Source organism: Mus pahari, chromosome 17 (assembly GCF_900095145.1).
Source record: "Mus pahari chromosome 17, PAHARI_EIJ_v1.1, whole genome shotgun sequence".
Lineage (NCBI taxonomy): Eukaryota > Metazoa > Chordata > Mammalia > Rodentia > Muridae > Mus > Mus pahari.
The window spans coordinates 20,771,459-20,778,356 of NC_034606.1; the positions used below are offsets into that span (position 1 = coordinate 20,771,459).

At 42.4% G+C, this 6,898-nt stretch overlaps 1 protein-coding gene across 7 annotated transcripts in view; it reads right to left on the reverse strand.

Moving 5' to 3' along the window:
• Positions 1-6,898, reverse strand: part of Enpp2 (ectonucleotide pyrophosphatase/phosphodiesterase 2) — a 114,829-nt gene that overhangs the window by 13,069 nt on the left and 94,862 nt on the right. The gene's annotated exons all lie outside the window — the stretch shown is intronic.

The window sequence follows — 6,898 nt, forward strand, 5'->3', positions numbered from 1 at the left end:
CCTCTCCCTCTCCCACTCCCTCCCCTGTCTATAGATCGGGATTTAGCTCTCACCGACTTCTCCAGCACCATGTCTGCCATGCCTGCTGCCATGCTCCCCAGGATGTTGATAATGGACCAAGCCAGCCTCAGTTAAATGTTTCTTTTATAAGGGTTGCCTCGGTCATGGTTTCCCTTCTCAGCAATGGCACAGTGACTAAGATACCAGTGTATTTCTCCAGACCCACACTGAAGCCTGTTCCTTCATCCGTTCCATCAGGAGGCCGGCAATGAAGCAGCCATTTTTCACATGCGGCACCCCTCCTTAGAGCACCTCTGATACAGATAATCTAAATCTCCTGCTCCTCCTTCCTCCAAGACTGTTGTAAACAATTCTATATGTTACATGCGACTTCTTTCCTCTCTGCTAGTGATAATTTATATTCTTCCCCATCACCCTTTTTAAAGTATGTGTTCATGTTGTATGTGTGTGTGGGGGGGGGGGAGTTGCATGCATGCATCCTGTCATAGCCAGAAGTCAATACCACATGTTTCTGTCTTTCTGTCTCTCTCCACCTTATTTTTTAGTACAAGGTCTCTTGTTAAACCTGGAACTCACTGACTTGGTTAGAATGTCAGGCCAGTGAGCCCTAAAGAGTTCCCATGTCTGCCCTCCCAGTTCTGGGGTTGCATGCAGGTCCTGCCATGCCCATTTTTTTACCTAGATGCCAGGGGTGCAAACCCAGGTCCCCACACTTTTACAGAGGCAATTTTGCTGATTGAGCTACCTCCCCGGGCCCTATCCTGGCGCTTCTTATCTCTTGCATATCTCTCCATTGAAAGTTGAAGATTCTTCTTTGTGCCAGCCTTGGGCTGGAGAACTGAGATCCTGAGCAACAATGGTTTAGGGCTCTTGTCCTCAAAGAGCTCATAGTCCAACGACAAGCCTGCCATCTATAATCAGCATGCAGCACAGACTGACTCTGGTACTCACACAGAATGAAGGTGACACCAACAAGACATGCTGCAGATAGGCAAATGCCAGCATGAAAAAAAAAAAAAAAAAAAAGACCTTTCTAGGGCAAATAATATTAAAGCAGTGTAATCTACACACACCAGTTTACATCTCTCACCCTTGGAAATTCATTAACAACCAACAAACGTGCCTGACAAACAACACAGTCGCAGAGTTATAACAAGATGGAAGGAACATGAGGAAAAGGGCAATGAGACACAAGATTGATAGGGCAGCCTGAGGAGTCTCCCCAGGACCACCCCTGACCCCATCCCCCTCCATCTCTGTCTATTCTTCACCTAAGCACACAGACATTAGGTTTGCTTCAGAAAACAACTCCACAGCCTCAAGCTATTGACACAACTGCAGCTTCTAGAACACAGGCAGAACACTAACATATCACTATCTCATTTGCTTCCCCCCCCCCCAATTGTTATTGAGCTTAAGGAAAAAAGTATAAAAGTATAAAAGTATAATGGCATCAAACTTTCCAAACTCCTGAATGAACCTCCACCTGGCTCTCCAGAGATCTACCTAGCTCTCTTTATAGCTTACTAATTCATGCAAGAAAGAAGAAAAAATCATCTTTGCAGTAAGAAAAATTAATTTTGAGATTCAGAATCAAGATGTAGGTTTTGCTTTATCACTGTGTCTGTGAATCACAACGGCCGTGTCTGTGAATCACAGGTCCAGTTACAGCCTGGTTCTGTTAGTCTTGGATGTCTTGAGGGAACCACGCCTTGTATTTCTCTTTAACACACGGTGCACTTCTCTTTAACAAAATGCTCCTACTCAGACCACAAAATGGACTTGACTTTCAGTCTTCACACATGCTAAGATATTTGTCTCAAGGACAGCCCACAAGCTCTGTTTCTGCAACTCATTCTTCGGGTTTCATTTTTAATTTTTCCCTACTTTGATTTCTAATCTATGGAAAGTGTTGACATTTTAAAATACCTAATTTTAAATTCTTTTTAGAAAATTTTCATGAGCAAAATTGTTGTATGTATTTATGTGGCCCAATTCCAGTATAATATGTATAATGGTCAGATCAGTTTAATCGGGATAGTAATCAGCTTAAATATGAATGTTTTGCATGTGTGTATGTGTGTGTATGTGTGTGTGTGTGTGTTGAGACACTCAAGATTTTATGTTAGTAGTAGTAAAATATACAATTAATTAAATTTGCCCAATTATAGTCACCCTACTATGTCACAGAACTTTTGAAGTACTTTCACCTGTCCAAAAGCATTTTATCATCCCTTTATCCATCCGCTGTCATGATTATAGTGTATGTGTGTGTGTGTGTGTGTGTTGTAACCTAAGTATGTACCTGTTCATGCTTGTGTGCACGTGCATATGGAGTCCAAAGGTTGACACCAGGTTTGTTTTTTAAGATAAATTCTCTCACAGAATCTGGAGCTCACTGATTGACTGCCTGCCAGTAAGGTCTAGAGACGAATCTATCTCCTCCCCACCAGTGCAGTGGGGAGTGGGGAGTACGGGTTGGGGTTACAAAAGCATTCCAGGCCTAGTTTCTTAACTTGGCTGCTAGGTATCGCAACTCAGGTCTTCTCTGCTTGGGTGGCAGACACCTTGCAAGTGAGGCGTCTGCCTAGATCTTTCTTCTGACTCCCTGGTGTGGATCTAGTGTATTCTATGTCTTCCCAGGCTGAGCTCCTACTATACAGACTTCCAGACACAGCCTTCCTTCCACACCCAAGCTCCGTGTTTATAGTAGAGTCTCTGGCATTTTAGTGTATGCCAGAGTTCCCCTACAGATACCACATTTGGCAAAAGAGCGTGAGACGAATCTTTTTAAGTGGTGTGGACTTCCCCAGAATTCACTCTTTTTGTCTTCCAGAGTTTAGTCATGCAGACTCCAGTTTGTGTTTCTTCTCCCCCAGTCTGCTTCCTGATTCATACTCTAGCAGATGGACTTGGAGCCACATGAAAATCCTTCTCTCTTTTTGTTTGCTTAAACATTCACTCCCACAATAACATATCCTTAAACCTTACCACAAAATCTCTACAAAAAAAAAAAAAGTCGATGCCTTTCCCTTTCCCGTGTCCTTACGAGCACCTATTGTCAGTCACTGCCATTTCAGCCTCTACCTTGTGCTTCCAATTCCACCATTAAAGCATTCTGTTGGAGTTTATCTGCTTGCTAAGTCTTGCAACGGAACAGCAACCCTACGAAGACAGAGGCTTAATCTGTGTTAGATAGTCTGTCTCCACAGATACCAATCACAGGTCTACTTGGTAATCAGTTAACAAACAAGTTTTAAAAACAAAAATATTTGGAACTCTACATGTGGTCTGACTAATAGAATTTTGAGACAGACTAGACTCATCAGGATCACCCTACTTTACTGATGAAGTAAAGTTGCGTGTGTGGCCCACCCCAAATCTCGGCCCCAAATTCGTAATTTGCCTCCCTAGTCTTTTGGGTAATCTCCAGTCAGAAGCTGCCTGCTGTATTATTCTATTGAAGGTTGTATTGGAATGAAGGGTCACCTTTTCCTAAGCTCCGCCAGAGTTGTGCCAAGGTGTCTCCATTGGGAATCTCCAGTGAAGACAAGAGTTTGCATCAAAGCATCTATCAGCACTTCAGAAACAGCTGCAGCCTGATACAGTCTCTCCTAACAACCCCCAGCTGCATTCTTATAAAAAAACAAAAAAACAAAAAACAAAAACAAAAAAAACAATCAAACAAACAAAACCAAAACCAAAAACAAAACACCAGCTCATGTCAAATCTCAGCTCAGCCCTGCTGACCTCTGTAACTCTTACCACTTAATCTCCCAATGTCTTCCGTCTTTCAGAAATGTTACATCATTGAGAAACAAAGACCATACAATGCCAACTTCAATGTTCACCCAAAGCAGCCATGGCTATAGCTATAGCGATAGCTGGACAGTAGAGGGTCCACGCTCAGCTTCAATATCAGCAAAGAACACGGACAGGTAAAAGTTAGTGTCTATCATCAGGATCTTGAATTCAACTGTAAATCGTAAGCAATTTCAGCGCTAGTTACTTTCCAAGTGCTTGCCATAGCACATGCACAGACACACCTATCCTGAGAACAGCAAGCATGCCACCTTCCTTCTTTAACATCCTAGAGTCTTCAAAAACTAAGAGACTGGAAACATTTCAGGATTCCAAAAGGAAGGCCTCCGAGATCTCCCAACAATACTTGGGATTCCTCTACCCAGTGAGCAAAAATTACTGTCATTTTTTATATAAATTAACTTCATACGATATGTAAAGTGCCAAACATACATAATGTGAGTTACTTTTTATGCAAAGGTGACCACAAGTCTTTGCTTTAAAAAATGCAAAGTATTTTGTAGCAATAGTTTAAAGACTAAGGTGAAAGTAACTGGTATAGTTCTTCCCCTTCTGCCTACGATGCCAGAAATGCCTGTGGAGAACGCCTCCATTTTCCATGCCGTTCATTCCTTCATCTGCAGAGTCATTGTCACAAGGAAATGAGTTTTCATTGCATAGCAAGTCTGCCACTATAGCTATTTGTGACCAAAAAACAGCAGCCATTATGCAACATAGATCTAGAATTTGCCACCTACCTTGAAGTAGTATAACTTCAGCAAACCAGTTTTGAAGACCATGATTTTCCTCCTGTTTATTTTACGCAGGCCTTGATTGTATAACAATGTAAATATTGGTAGCAAAACATCACATAAGACTAATTTAATAGTTTTTTAACCTCAAATAGACTCCAGGCTGTTTCATGACTGGAATATGCAGCGTTCACATGTGCTTTGCATAAACATCTGGCTTATTTCGTAGTGTAGGACAATAAAACAGTGACAGAGAAATGCTGCAATATTACATGTGACTCAGTATATAAAATATCAATGACTTGTATCTCTACTTTAAATAACCAGGACCAGAAACACCTTATATCTGCCTATAGAATATTAGCTCTATAAGGCTCAATACATATGTAAAGTCAGAAAGTCAACATAGTTACTCCAAATATAATGAATGTGCACATACATACACACACACACATGCACACACACACACACACACACACACACACACACACACACACACAATTTTTATTCACAGGGTTCTACTTTAGCCGACACTGGATATTTTGAATAGGAGCCTGAATGCATTATATATGAAGTACTCAGACCCAGAACATCCTGCCTTGCTGTGATAGAAGTGCATGAGATAGAACTGAGACAAAATTCAAGAGACGCAGAAAAAGAAACACTAGTATTTACACAAATCCCAGAATCTAACCAAGGACATGGTTTCACAAAGTGTAACATTATTTCAGGTCTCTCATGTCCTTAAGGATTGGTCCCATAGGCCATGAACAGACCCAAGGCATGGCTACTGCCATGAATTGAGTCTGAAAATGTTCCCCACAGGCTGGCCTTTGAATGCCTTCCCTAGCTGTTGGTACTGTATTAGGAGGATGAAGAACCTGTAGGAGTTGGGCATCTGGCTGGCATCTTCTGTGAGTTACCATGAACAGGCCTTTTAAGGTGATAGATAGCCAGGGTCCTGATTCCAGCTTCACTTGAAGCTACCCCTCTGTCACATGCTTTTGCCACGACCACGAACTGGTAGTGAGTGTTCTGCCATGTCTTCCCTCTTAGGATGGACTGAAACTGTGAGCCAGAATAAATCTCACTGACTCAAATTGGATCTGACAGGCACTCTTCAGTTGACGTCAAGGTAACTAGTGCAGCTGCCATGATTTTCCTCTAATATTTTCTGCTGTCCTTTTGAAGCCATGGGTTAAAAACCGTTAGTGGTGGGTTGTGCTGCTTCACACAAGTGTCAGTCCTAGCTAAGGCCCAACAAACAGTAAATAAGGACATACGGTTTCCCTCCACAAAAACACCTGCATGAAGACCCTTCCATGATACATGTATGACACTTACAAACAGCCTTGAACAAAGTAATGTTGCTAGCTACAGCTCCTTCTAGCCCTGGCAGCCACACATTCACCAGGACAAGGCCTCTTTCTTTAATGTGCTAGGTTACAGGAGTGACTTTCTCACATGGGCACAATACATACTCACCAACAGTCTAGATGCAGAAATTGCAAGACAGGTAGAAATGTTTCAGGAACAAGAACAGCCAGAATTTAACCCAGCAAATGTACAAGAGTCCACAGAGAGCAGTCAGAACGAGCAAGCCTACAGAGCATCTTGGTGCTATTTCTGTGAGACTCCCTACCCCACCGCCCTGGGAGCTTGCGTTTTGGTGTTGCTCTTGTTCATTTATAATGATACTACAGTACACTAAAAGTTAGGCACCAAACTTTCAAGTCGCCCAAAGAGTTTGTGGGAGATATGTAAAGCTTCCACCAACAAATCCCGCCTTTAATACTGTGTTCTCCAATTACATGCCAGGAGGCCTGTGTGTTTGTGATCAAAGGGAAAGGGGGAGGGTGGCGATACAGAAAAGGAAGAAAGATGAAACTGTTTTATAGAAAAGGAAGCAAGGCAAGTAAATAAAACCTGCTGCTGCCTTCCTTCCTCAACCTCTGCTTAGTCAGATGGGAAACACACATCCGATAAACAGGACCACATGGAAGCTGATGGCTGCGGTGATAGCCATGGGGGATATACGTGCATCTTTAGCACACGGTGAGGGGCTGCTGGGATGTTCTATCCACTTCCTTAATTCATCCCCTTTTGTCTCAGAAAGTCGCCCCATCTACGGTAGAAAACCTTCAGCAACTTCCTACCCGCTCTTCTTCTAAAGTTCCAGAACTTCAAAATCAAAAGGAAGAGAATGGGCGCATATGCCTTTGATCCCAGCACTTAGGAGGTAGAAGCAAGTGAATCTCGGGTAAAAAGTCAGCCTGGTCTACACAGTGAGTTCAAGAACAGCCAAAGCTTTTTTTTTTTTTTTT